General features: G+C 42.9%; 1 pseudogene; it reads left to right on the top strand.

The window, feature by feature from the left end:
- The first annotated feature begins 3,345 nt into the window (after positions 1 to 3,345).
- LOC148042468 (E3 SUMO-protein ligase KIAA1586-like) lies at positions 3,346 to 4,079 on the top strand (annotated as a pseudogene).
- The last annotated feature ends 10,327 nt before the right edge of the window (positions 4,080 to 14,406 follow it).

The following is a 14,406-nucleotide window of genomic DNA, read 5'->3' as shown; positions in this document are numbered from 1 at the left end:
TTCCTCCCTTCTCTACTTTCTTCCTTCCTGCTCTCCTTTCCCTTCCTTCTTCCTGTACCTTTCTCCTACTCCTGCTCTTCCTCTTCCCCTTTCTACCCTCTCTCCTCCTCTTTCTCTCCTTTCCATTCTCCTCTCCTTACCTCTTTCTTCTTTCCCCCATCTTCCTTTCATTCTCTCCTCCTTTCTCTCTTTCTCCCAACTCCCTTTCTGGGAGTTGAAGTCCACACACTTTCAAGTCTCCAAGGTGGAGAAACACTGATCTATCTAATTAATATAATTATTTCTCCCTCTCTTTTTCACTCTCTCTCCAGCGCACACAAGCAAATGCATAGGGCAGCCCACCTCACACATAGGTAACTCCGGGTGGCTTATGTGAAAAGGACAGCCGACCACTCACCCACGCGGGGGAGAGGGGGGACAGGATTTCGCCAAGAAAAGTCAACTTTCCTGTGAAAGGGGCTGGCAGCCTCTCAGTCCTTCCTGGCCGGGGAGACCTCCCCTCACCCTCCTCCCGCCTCCTCAGAGCTTCAAGGAAGCTAACTGGGAAGGGCGGGGAAGAAGAAGAAGCGGCGGCACGGTCCCCTGCAGCCGCCGAGCCGGGAAAGGGGCGCTTTGGCAGGGCTTCCACAGCGCCCCCAAGGACCACCGTGCGAGGTCGGTGGCAGCGGCTGCTGCTGCTGCGGGCCTTGGCCAGAGAGGAAGAGGAGGAGGAAGAAGAAGCGGCAGCATTGTCCCCTGCAGCCGCCGAGCTGGGAAAGGGGCGCTTTGGCAGGGCTTCCGCAGCGCCCCCAAGGACCGCCGTGCGATGTCGGTGGCGGCTGCTGCTGCTGCTGAGGGCCTTGGATGGGGAAGAGGAGGAGGAGGAAGAAGAAGCTGTGGCGCAGTCCCCTGAAGCTGCCGAGCCAGGAAAGGGGCGCTTTGGCAGGGCTTCTGCAGCGCCCCCAAGGACTGCCGTGTGAGGTTAGTGATGCCGGTGGCTGCTGCTACTGCTGAGGGCCTTGGACAAGGAGGAGGAGGAAGAAGAAGAGGAGGAAGCGGTGGCCGAGCGGAATCCTTTTGAGAGGGGATGGGCGCGACCTGGGAAGCGTCGGCATGGCCTCCGCCGTTGCCAATTGTGCCTGTCCCCTCTCAAAGGATTCGGCTTTGGTGCTTGCCGGCCCTGAAGGAGTAGGATGAGCAGCGAGCGCAGCCTCGTTTAAAAGCAACTGCCGCTCTTGCGTGGAGGTCTGAAGAGGCAGAGGGGTGGGAGGGGCACGAAGGAACCAGTGCGGCAACGGCGGTGCTGGGAAGGTGCTGCCCCCAGAGCCCAAGGGTGGGTGGGCTGGTGAGCGGGCGCCTTTCTCACACACAGGGAAGGGGAGGAGGGCGGCAGTAGCTGTTTTCCCATGCAGAGAACTTCCACTCAGACAAAGGCTAGTGGAGGAGGCAGGGCGGGGGGGGGGGAGCCAGACCGCGGCCTCCCTAGGGAAGGCCTTCGCAAGGGAAGGCCTTCCCTTGCTAAAGGCCACTGCCACCCACCCGAAGCGGTGAAGCCTCCCGATTCCCACCGGTTACTCACCAGTGAAGCTGAAGCAGCAAAAGCAAACGGCCGCGAAGGCGAAATGAAATGGAGACTCGTGTCACTCACGCAGCGTGCTAAGCCGACTCCAGCCAATCAGTGAGCTGGCTGGGATGGAAAACTTTAAGTACGCGGCGTGCTTAAAGTTTTCCATCCCAGCCAGCTCACTGATTGGCTGGAGTCCAGGCCAATCAGTGAGCGGCAGGCTGGGCTGGCTTAGAGTTTTAGTGTAGATTGTAGAAATAGATGGGGAAACGAACGAGCGAGCTAGCGGCAGCTGATGGGCAGGGGAGCGTGCCAGCCCCAAAATAAAGCGGGGTCTTTTGAGAATGGCCCGGGACGTGGGAAAAATTATGAAAAGTCATGCTTGTACTGCCAGATGCGGGACGTCTGGTCACCTTAGTACTGGGTTCCTTTCTTATAAAATGAGGTAAAAGGGACTGGGGGGGGGGCGTTTTCTTGCTTTAACGTTTTAATTATATCTTCAATGAAAGTACTGAGACAGAGAGAGAGGTTAGTTAGACAGGGTGTCTTTTGTCTTGCCCCGGTTAGGATTTTTTAAGCAAATGCGGTGGGCTTTCAACATGAAGCCAGAAAATCGGGACTTTTTAAAAACGCCCTGGGACACGGGACAAATTGTTAGAAATCGTGACTGTCCCGCTGAAATCGTGACGTCTGGTCACCTTTCCCAAAATCCCAATAATTCAGTTTCTGTGCAACTATTATTATTAGTTTCCACTGGAAGTACTTTCCTCCATAAAATAGTGAGAGGAAATCTTATAGACAAGAGGAAGCAAGAAAATGACAAGAATCAGGAGCGGCCTTGCTGTTTGCCTGCTCAGCTCCTTTTGAAATCCTGGCTTTCTGTCTGCAATCCATCTCATCTGCTAGCAATGGAATCTGCCTGCCTGCCTCGTGCCTTCAATTGAGAAAGTAAGTGGTTTTTTTTTTTTTTTACTTTTTTTAAAAAAAGGTTACTTGGTTTTTTAAAGGAATTTTGTTTAGGAAATAATAGCCATTTAAAATATATAAAGTTTTAGCTGCTTTTATATTTTTAGGTTTGTGCAGCTTTCTGAGATTTTGTGTGTTTCTGTAGTGTTTCACACTCACTACACAAACATACAAAATCACACACAGCTTTATTTGACATTTTGTACTTGTAATAGTTGGTTTTGTGAGTTCTCTGTGTAAGTTTCCTGCTTGCTGTTGCAGGGGGCATTTTGTGTACTTTTACATTGTGTGAGGGTTGCACAATGACATTGTGTTTTTGTTAAGTGTGAAAGTTGCTTTTTGAGCTCTTTGTGGTTCTGTGAGTTTCCTGCTTGTGGCAGGGGCCATTTTGCGTGCTTTTGCAATTCTGCTTGGGCAGGGGGTTGGACTAGATGACCTGCAAGTTCCCTTCCAACTCTGTTTATCAGTTAACTTGTTAAATATGTTAAGTCTGTTAAGTCTGTTGCAGGGGCCAGTTTCTGTGAGGTACGGCTGCTTTTGCATTGTGTGTGAGTTGCACAATGTTGCATTGTGAGTGTGTTGCACAATGTTGTGAGTCAGTTGTGTTGTTTTTGTGTTAAGTCTGAAAGTTGCTTTTTGAGCTCTTTGTGGCGCTGTGAGTTTCCTGCTTGTGGCAGGTGCAGCTGCTTCTGCATTGTATGTGGGTCACTTGTGTTGCTTTTGTGTTGTTTTTGTGTTGAAACTACTTTCTTGAGTTTTGTATTGCTCCCATCACTGGTCCTTAGCTGACAAAGTTCTTTTTCTTCCTTTTGCAGTAGCAGCCTTTATCAGCAAGAATGAAAAGGCAACCAACTTTGGTCGGGTTCTTGGACAAGAAACCCAAACTGGCACAACAACCATCAGAATTGGCCTTGGATGATCCAAAGCCATGCAAAGCACCACGAACACCATCACTCCCACCACTTGAACTTGGACTTGGAGAAGCAGCAAGCCAAGTATTGAGTCACCCTAGCCGGAAATGGAAGTCATTCTCCCTGACTGTTGGACATTGCAGTAGTACAGCAACTTCCAAGAAAAGTATCTGGGATTGGATGTGTCAAACGAGAAAGTAGGTTGCAAGTAGTGTGCGAAACATGACTTTGCAATAGAGAGTGGTATTTATGTGTCCAAAGAATGGAAGCATTTCATGATTGAGCTAGCTGGGAAAAATAAGGAAGTGCAGCAAGCTTTTCTACAGAAGAAAATGAGAGAACATTTCACATCAAAATCCCACACCATTTGTGGAGACAACGTCAAACAAGGGGAGCAGGATCCCATAACAAAAACAATGGAGAAGATGCCTGGAAAGCGTTTAGACACCACTTCTAAAATGTTCCAAACTGTTTACAGCCTGGCAAAAGCATGAAGACCAATTTCAAGCATGGAAGAATTGATAGAGTTGCAAACTGAAAATGGAGTAGATCTGGGGATAGGATTGCATTCGCCAACAGTTGTGAAAATAGTTGATTGAGTTGCTAGCAAAATTAAAACCGAGATGTTTTCCAACATCAAAGAAAAGTTGACGGACTAATTATTTCAGAAACCTTCAAAAACATAAATTTTGTGGGAAAATCATTGATTTGTTGGAGTTCATTGGGAAAGACTTTTAGGAAGAATCATAACAAATTTGCAGAAAAAAAAGAATGGACTGTGAACATTTAAAAACAGGGAGCCAGTTGCAAGACACCACGTATAAATTACAATTTTTACATTTTTGGGCGCCAGAGTACTGGGATATTGCAGAAGTAATTGTAGTTCCATGGACAGCAGCTGAGGAACAACTGCGCCCATTTGGTGACATTTTCAATTACAACATTAACATCAATGACTACAGAGATTTTTGAGAGAATGTGTTAAAAGATTCAAAGAACTACGCAATTCCTGACAGTGTTAAAAAAGCAAAAGATATTGTCATTGTTGTCAGTTCTGCCGAAGCGTAAAGGGGTTTCTCGAAAATGAACTTCGCATGTTCAGAGAGCAGAAGTCACCTTACCATTTCTAATTTAACCAACCTCATGACCATCAATGTCACTGGCCTACCTCTTCCAAAATGGGGCCCTATTCCTGCAGTGAGAAAGTGGCTATGAGGACACCATCGCTCAGCCGATGATCCCAGACTCAAGATCAAGAAAAATGGGAGAGCGCCAATGAAAAATGATGTGGAAACATCTTATAAAGTGAAAGACAACTAACAATTTTATGTAAGTATTTGTGTACCTCTTTTATTGTTGTGTGTAGTTCTTTTATTCTTACTTAAGTATTAAATGGTTAAATTTGTTAAACAGGTTAAATTTTTAATGGTATAGCTTCTTACAAGGTTAAACCAGGTTAAATATCATGGTATAGGTTCTTTTTGTAGGTCATTATTATCATTGAGCACTGAAGATAACACTTTTATTGCTCTTATGTAAGCATTTGTGTACCTCTTATTGTTTTATGTCCTTTGTTTATGCTGTAAGGTTCCAGCAGTTTTCCCTGAGCCACTGAGATGCCAAAGAGAGTGAAGACTCGAGACGAGGCTTGCAAAAAGTATCAGCTTTTATTTATGGCCATAGCAAAAGCTGGGTGACAAAACTATATCCAAAACATGCAAACAAAAGGCATGTAAGGAATAGCCACCCCCTGTGAGATGCGCTCAGAGTATTCTATGCATTTTACACAGATACCGATGCAAATTTTATCCAATCAGAGGGAAAGATTCGTTACCAATGTGATCTTTAAAGCATTCTTTGCTTCAAGCTCCTGTCTCTGCCTACCTTATCTGTGGAGGATTCCTATAGCCTTGTGTAGGGGGTGGCTGCCCCCCTTTGCCAAGTTCTTTTTCGGCAGAATGCTTTAAGGATTTATGAGCCAGGAAAACTCCCTAGCTTGGTTCCTTTGTCTATATAGTTTGATATTCCCGTGTAGCAATTTCTTCTACTAGCTTTCAAAAATGTGCCAAGCTTTGAAACCAAGAATAGAAGCGAGACGCAGCAGTGAGATAACATTTGCAGTCCAGTACTAAGATTACAATTTGCTAGGATAGAAAACAACTAATTTCAGACAGTATACAATAATATACTGATTCATATACTCCTTCAATGCCAAATAAATGACATGAATGATATAAAATGATAAACAATTGGTATATTTTCTTTTGGTAGGTCATAAGGGCAAAGAAGTGACATTAACTTGGCCATGACCACCAAGCCATGCCCACAGAACCGGTAGGGAAAATTTTTAGATTTTACCACTGCTGCTTCCCTTCCCCATCATGAGGCTCCCCAGCTTTCTCCCCGCAAGAGGGGCTCCCCAGCTGGACAGAGTCTTCTCTGGCATCCCTGCAAGAGCCCCCTTGACTAGCCTCTGCATGGGAAAGGGAGGCATGGAAACATGGGATATGGGCTTCTGCATTCCCAGGTCTCTGAAGATGGAAATTGGATTTTGTAGATCAGCTTTCCATCTGCAACACGAGGATCCTGAGCCCTCCTGCCCTTCTTTCCTCACATGGGGTGAGAACAGTGATGTGAGGTGAGGTTTCTACCTGGTGAGACTCAGCTGGGCATCCTTTTGCGAAGCAGCTCAGCAGGGCAGCGGTCGGCCTTGGCGGGGGGGGAATTTGCATCATGGGAGCAGCCAAGCGCCTGGGTCTGCAGCAAAGGCGCTTGGTGGCTCCTGCGATGCAAAGTGCCCCGCCGCCCCCGATGCTGCCGCCCACCCGCTGCCCCGGCCTGCGGCCGCTGCTTCTCCACACTCCGCCGCTGGAAGTCCCGGATCGCCTCTGGGGGAAGGCTGAGTGAGAAGTGGAGCGAAGCTTCTCCGCGGCCTCCCGGCACTACGCAAAGGCTCTTGCAGGAGCGCGTGCCAGCGGCCGGCGGCCCGGAGTGGCCCCGGCTGCGAGACAAGGCAGCTCCTGCAAGAGCCTCTGCGCAGCACTGGGAGGCCACGGAGAAGCTTTGCTCCGCTTCTCACCCAGCCTTCCCCCAGAGGCGATCCGGGACTTCCAGCGGCGGAGCCTGGAGAAGCAGGCCGGGGCAGCGGGCGGGCGGCAGCATTGGGGGCAGCAGGGCACTTTGCATCGCGGGAGCCCCTAAGCGCCCAGGTCTGCAGCAAAGAGCGAGCCTCCTCCTTCTCCCCAACTCCTCTCTCCTCTGAAGCACACCCTGCGAAATAACCCGCCCAACGTAAACATGCTCAAGAAGACATGATTCGCTGCTTCCAGATCAGGAGGCGGGAGAATTAGTGCCTCTTTTGCATCTGAACTTTTTTGCCTTTTAACTCTTTCTTAACTTTTAGAAGGCGAAAGATTCCTTATGGAAAGGAGGCCCCGAGTTCTCTCACCTCCTGCTTTGGTTAACACTAAGCAGACACCAAGCCACTGTGACCTGGAATCTGGTAGCAACTATCTTGGCTTTAATTATTTTTTAAAAAAATATTTAAATTTCTTTCTTTTTCCTGAGGAGACTGGTGAGGCTCTGCCTCCCTTGCCTCTAGTGACTACACGTCCCTGGGTGAGAAGCAGCCTTGATTTCTCCATCTCTTTTCACTTGGTTTTTTTCTTGTGTGTGTGTGTGATTTTTTTTTAACTCTGCAAAGTTCTGGTAACTAATTTTTCACTAAAGTTGATTTTGTTCTTAAAACGGGCTGCACTATTGCATCAGCCCTTTTGTGTGATGCTTTTGAGCATTAGCTTTCAAAATAAAGTACATTTTGGTTCCAACTCAGCAGGCAGCTATTTCAGATCTATGACATGCTCTGGCATTAACTGGACCCCTGAGTTTTGCCTTTAATCGCTATGCCAATAAATGTCACATTTCTTTTTTTCTTCAGCCGTAGATGCCGAGTATTCCCTCTGGGGCCAGTTTCAAGCATAGAGCTCCAGAACCTCTCAATTCTAGATGGTAGATTTAATTCAATCTCTGCATCTGTTATTGTGAATCACATGGGGATTATTTCCTTTTCATTTTCCTCCAGAGAATTTCACAACAACCTTTGAGTCCAAGAACTGGTTGAATTATCCAGGAATCCCTCCTGAGAGGGAGAATTATGATAAAAGTTTCAGCTCTGCTCTTTGGCCGAATCCTCCAGGGGAGACTTTGAGCAGAGAGGGAGTTTTGGGACAAGCAGGGTCTGTGCTCTTGAATATATGTCTCCCTCTTTTCTAGATGAAGTTGAGTGTTTCTCTGTGGTTGAATCAGGAAAGCAACTGGATCATATTCCACCATGTGAAAGTCCTTTGAATTCTTCTACCGTGATTCTTCTTTAGAAACAGGAAAGGGATTCATTGATTCACCCCATGAATGATGGACCTCCTGCTTTTCCTTCTGATGCTGCTGGTGTCCCATCCAATCTCTGGGAAGCTGAGAATTAAATGTCCACTGAGTTTGGAGCACCAGGATGGAAAAGGACCACAGAGCTTTTACAGGCCAGGAGACCATCTCATTTCTATAGTCATCAGTGGAATTGAAAAATGGCATATAAAGTTGCTTTTCAATGTGGCTCCTTCTCTTCAGTTTGTTTTCCATGATTCGTAAGTCATTCAGAGTGATGGAGTTGTACTCCCTGCATTCTACACTATGATTCTTTTCTTTTCTTTTTCATTTATTCCTATATTGGGGAAATATGTCTAATTCCCTGAATGATTTTGATTTCCATGGTTTCTCCCTTTTGTCTGATTTTGTGAAAGAGACTCAAATCCAAAAAGGGGTTTGAAAAAAAGCTGAAAGGACTTGAGATTACTTTCCTCTCTTAGTTCAATCCTTAATTATCACTTGAATAATGAATTTTATTTAAAGTAGTGGCTGAACCAGTTGTAGTTGCCATAACTTAGCCCAATTCCATATTTGTGTAACTGATCATTGGTTGTGGATCAATGTTGGTTTAAGACTCAGTAGGCTTCTGGAGGGTTACATATTTTTTTTAAAAAGTATTTGTTGTTGCTGTTGATTATAATAACACATTTTTTACGATAGGACTTATTATCATTTTTTATATGGCTTACTATTAATTAATGACATTCAAGTGATCAACAAGAATTCCCAGTTCCTGCACAATCTCACACTTGGCTACAACATCCATAGTAACTATTGGAGCACTTTCTGCACTTCAGACGCCTTGCTGGACATTCTCTCCACTGGAGAAGCCAATGTCCCCAACTATGGTTGTGGAAGGAAGGACAACCTTCTGGCTCTTCTTGATGTAGCTGCCAGGGACATCTCCATCCAGGCATCAACGTTAGCAGGCATCTACAAAGTCCCCCAGGTTTGTGTGTGTTTTTTTCCATCTGGTAAAGTGAGGGTTGGTGGGTGAGCAATAGATGTAATCATGTCTTCTCCAATGGAATTCAATAACTGCTTTTCTCCATATTAGCAAAAATATCAATATTTTACCCCATTATGTTCATGTTGAGATTAATTATAAAAGGCCTGAAATGGAAGCAATACATTCCCTGGAGAAGACATTCTACCAACTATTTAACTGATCAAAAAATATCCCTGGTTGTTGGGGTCCCTATTGTCATCTTCATTTCCTCATATAAATAATACCTGCCCTATCCAATATGGAGGAAATTGATTGCCCTTAAAATGGAGCTCAGACTGTTGACCCTGATACAAGCTCTTCCTCCAAGCCCTTGTTTAAGAGGGAGGTTTGGCTCAGTGGAGTAATAGGATGGCTCCTATCCAGGAGGATCCATACTTACCAAGGGGGAAGGGAAGGTTGCATGTTTTTTTAAACATGTTTTATTAGTTTTAATATAGGGAAGGGGGCATATTTGAAACCTTGTTATTCAGTAGACGTAGGAATGACTTACTAGGACTAATGAATGATCCAAAAACAGATCATAAATATTATTTCATTTCTTGACAAAAATTATTAAATGAGTGGACAAAGGAAATGCAGTGCATGTAGTATACTTGGATTTCAGAAAGGCTTTGACAAAGTAAACCACAACCTATTTCTCAGCAAGCTACAAATAAATCGGATAGACAGTATCACTCCCAGATGGATTCAAATTGTGATCCACAAATCGAACTACATCTAGATGGAGGGAAATAAGCAGTGGGGGACCCCAAGGTTCCATTTAAGGCCCAGTACTCTTCAACATCTTCATCTATGATTTGGATGAGGGGAGAAATAGTGAAATCATCAAATTTGAAGACAACACTAAAGTGGCAGGAATAGCCAACACCCCAGAAGATCAGTTCAAGATCCAGATGGATCTAGATAGACTTGAACCCTGGGCTTAACTAACAAAATGTAATTCAATGTAGAGAAATGTAATGTTACACTGAGGCTAGAAAAACCAAATGTACAGGTACAGATTAGGTGAAACCTGGCTCAATAGCAGTAACTGTGAGAGGGATCTTGGAATCTTAGTGGACAATCTCTCAAATGTGAGCCAGCAAATGTGTGGCAGCAGCCAAAAAAGCCATTGGAATCCTAGGCTGCATCAACAGAAGGAGCGAATCAAGATCACATGAAGTATTAGTCCCGCTTTATAATGCCTTGGCAAGACCACACTTAGAATACTGCATCCAGTTTTGGTCACCATATTATACAAAGACGTAAAGACTCTAGAAAGAGTGCAGAAAAGATGATTAAGGGCCTGGAGACTAAAACATATGATGAACAATTGCAGGAATTGAGTATGTCTAGTATAGAGAAAAGGACTAGGGGTGACATTATAACCAGTATACCAATATTTGAGGAACGGCCACAAAGAAGAGTGGATCAACCTATTTTCCAAAACACCAGAAGACAAGAAACAATGGATAGAAACTAATAAAGGAGTGAAACAACCTAGAACTAAGGAGAAATTTCCTAACACTGAGGAATGGAATGTCTTGCTTTCAGAAGTTTTGGGTGCTCCATCACTGGAGGCTTTTAAGAAGAGATTGGACATCCATTTGTCTGGAATAGTATAGGGTCTCCTGCTTGAGAGAGGTCCCTTCCAAGCCTTTTATTTTGTTTTAAGATCTGTTATACATGTATATATATACATGTACACATGTTTAACATGATAAATTCCTATTGGAACACATTGATTTACACTGATAATGTGATTGTATCATACTTACACATTGGATTGTATACTCTGTGAAGAAGACTTGGATCCTTTTATCTGGTAATTAATAAATCAAGTTCAAAAGTTATGGTCTTTGGGAAATGACATCGTAGCCATAGATGGTCAGCCAATAGAGCAAGTAAGACCTTTCCTTACCTGGGGTTGTTTCCTCTGAGACTGAATCTGACTCCCTCATCATCAAAGGAGCTCAGTTAGATCAAAGACATGAGTGAAAGTGGTGCTTAAATGAAAACCTCATAGCACTCCAGAGCCCCAATTATTATTATTTTTTATTAAAAAAAAATTTTAAATTTAAATTTAAAACAAATACAACATCTTTCTTTACATGCTATAGAAAGTGTATCAGTCGGTCACAAATAAACTTTCGTACATCTCCTCCACAGTCAAGAAACATAACTCATGTTAACTCAGGCATTTTAACTCAGATATTCATATATATCACCATCACCATATATCCATTTTCATTTGACTGTAATTATTATTTTAAAATATTGATAATAATAATACTCTTAAACAATACATGCCCACACCAGTGGGAAAAGAAAAAAAAAAGACAAAAAGAACAAAAGACAAGGCAGGGAAGAAAAAACAAAAAACAAAAAGAAAAAAAGAAAAAAAAGAATACAGGTATATATTATTTTAAAAAAGTATATCAGCTGGTTGCAACATGTTTTGGTGCATCTCTTCCATTAATTCATATTAATTCAAATATCTTAACTCAAATGTTTACCATATTGACATCATTATACCTCCACTTTTAGTTAACTACAGTTATTTAAACATCCTTCAACCTTAACTATGCCAAAGAGTTAATCCAGAGCCCCAATTATTAAAGTATGTGAGGCCAAGGTTTCCCCCATGTTCTTATATCAATCTGATGTTTGAGGCTTCAGAGAGAAACCACTAGCAGAACCAACCCAATCACAGCCTCCAAGCAGTGGTGGGATTCAGCCAGTTCGCACTACTTCAGGAGAACCAGTTGTTAACTTTCTGAACAGTTTGTTGAACTGGTTGTTGGAAGAAATCATTAGGGCAGAGAACCGATTGTTAAATTATTTGAATCTCACCACTGTCTCCGAGGAGTATCTTGGGGTGGTCAAAAGGACTCCAGCTGCTGCCATCAGAGCTAATTTGGGAATTTACACAATTTCTGCTATGTCTAAAATCAGAAAATATTGGCATAAAATTTAATCTATGGAAACTGACAATCTCCAAAAATTGTGTCTGGCCAAAAAAAACAAAAAACAATTAAGGACCAATCTTGGATTATACAACTGACAAAACGCATTTGGAACTGAGGTCTCCCTGTTTCTTGTTAATTGGAGAAGCAGCTAAAAGGTTTCCTCCACAAAGAATCTGGGATATGGAAGCAGAAAAAGATGCAGCAATCTTCAAAAATTATAATAGGCCCTTTATTGTAATAGAATCTTTCAGTTGGCATTTGCACATGTTAATCTAACTGCGATAAATTGTAGGGCTGATACAATAATTTGACTTACATATTTTATTGTTTTTTAATTTGTTTATTATTTTGTTTTTTTTACTATTATCTGTCTTTAAAACTTTAAACAATGTCTAATTAACAAACTATTCTAATACATTCCTGAGAACCAGGCTGGATTTATTAAAATCTAATATTTTGGATTTTATCTGACCCCAAATATCACAGCTTTCTTCATTGTTTTTCAGATCAATCTTATAAAGGCTTCAGAGGCTCTGAGTGATAAAAGTAAATTTCCCTTTTCCTACCAGATGGTCCCCAAAGAAGGAATCCAGTACCCAGCAATTGTCCAACTGCTCCTCCATTTCAGATGGACCCTCATTGGCCTCTTTGCTTCAGACACAGAGAAGGGAGAGAATTTCCTGAGGACTTTCCCTCCTATCCTTGACAGGAATGGAATTTGTGTGGTTATATCACAACAATTTTCCCAAACTGAACATACAGTTTTCTTCAAGGATTCCCTCTTTAAGTGGAGACAAGTCAATGTCTTTGTTCACTTCATAGAAAATGATTTCATTTCGGACAGACTTCTTCCTTTCAATTTAGCACTTAGGCGTTTGCCAGGACCCATTGAAGGGAAAGTCTGGATCCTCACAAATTTTGTAGGGTATTTACTATATAAGTACAACCTTTTCAAATACATCCATAGTATTTGGAACTTTGATTATCTGTTAAAAGAAAGGCCAAAAGATTCTGCCTTTGTACCCATTTCTTTGTTGAAGAAAAGTTTCAAGATCATTATTTTCATTGTTCTCTTTCAAAGAATGTCTTTTCTGTCAAAGGCCGCAGAAGATGCACCCAGAAAGCCCCACTGGAGACCCAAGAGAAAAGAAACAGGAGACAGATTACAAATTACTACCATGATTACACTCTCATGAAGACTATGGCCCATGCGATGAATACTGCATATTCCCACAGATCAAGGAGGGGAAGGAAGGAGGGTGAAAAGATTTTGGGGGCTCCAAGGCTGCAGCCATGGCAGGTATGGGGGTCCCGATATGGATCCATTGTTCTTACAGTAGTTCTTTTGGAGAAGGAATCCAGAGGAGACGCAGGAGAACCATCTCAACCTTCTTATGCTGCAAAAGGTCAACTGATTTGGACCCTCTAATTGCTCCTGTCTGGAATTACAGTGAGCAGATCTTAAGTTTCTGTTTAACCTCTTTCAGTTGTTGGAAGAGTGTTGTATCCTCCCTTGTCCAACTGAGAGATTTTGTAAGTTGGAGAAGCTGTTCTCATAATCATCTCCTTGCCTTCCCCCAAGACTCATTTTCAGTTTGCAGTCAAGTACGATTTCACGATCATTTTCTTAAACATGTATTTATTTATTTACAAACAACTCAAGGTAGCCAATGGATCCAACATCTCTTCCTCCTTCAATCAATCAATTTTTATGACAGACACAGATCAGCATTACAAATAAAAGCATTAAAATAATGGGAAATTATAAATATTTTTCTGAAAACTGTAATGTTTAAGTCAGATCAAATTATATTTGCTTGAGAATTGCTATAAAACTTTTATTAAATCTTATATTACACAGTTTTATTGATCCTACTGTATTAATGACAACATAGAAAAATTGATAACTTGCTTAATAGACTTCTAAAGAAAATTGTTTTTACTATTTTATGAGATGAAGTTATATCAGCAGTATTTTCATGATCTATTTAGGAAGTGAAATGATTTGTAAGGAAAACTTTTGGGAGAAGAGATGCTGCCTGGGAAAGGGTCAGAGAAGAGAGGGAGGGAAGCCTGCAGCTGCATAAAAGGGCAGAAACTAAAACTCAGAAAGAACTCCCAGCCTGCCGCTCACTGATTTGATTGGCTGGACTCCTTAGCTGAGGACGCCTGCGCGAGTCTCCATTTTATTTTGTCTTTCTTGTTGGGGTTGCAGCTGCGCTTACTGGTGGTGAGTAAAATAAATCATGTTTTGTAAATAATGCACTTATTTTATTCTTAATGTCTTATTTGGTACCGTGGGAATTGGGAGGCGCTGGGCTGGGAGGAGGAGACAGCCCCCTTCTCCCCCTTTGGCTTTGCGGAGTTCACAGCCAGCCTCTGTGCTGCGCTGGCACGGGCGGCAAGTCTGGATGGAACCACGTGGAAGTTCTCTGCGCGACCGGCAGCCGCTTTTTACTCCCGAGTAAAATTTTTACTCGGGAGTAAAATTTACTCCCGAGTAAAATTTTTACTCGGGAGTAAGTAAAATTTACTCCCGAGTAAAATTTTTACTCGGGAGTAAATTTTACTCCCGAGTAAAATTTTTACTCGGGAGTAAAAAGCGGCTGC

The sequence above is a fragment of the Thamnophis sirtalis genome, unplaced genomic scaffold (assembly GCF_051295495.1).
Source record: "Thamnophis sirtalis isolate CommonGarterSnake01/CBP01778 unplaced genomic scaffold, rThaSir2_p1.2 scaffold_15, whole genome shotgun sequence".
Taxonomy (NCBI): domain Eukaryota; kingdom Metazoa; phylum Chordata; class Lepidosauria; order Squamata; family Natricidae; genus Thamnophis; species Thamnophis sirtalis.
This window is presented reverse-complemented; position numbering and strand designations above follow the sequence as displayed.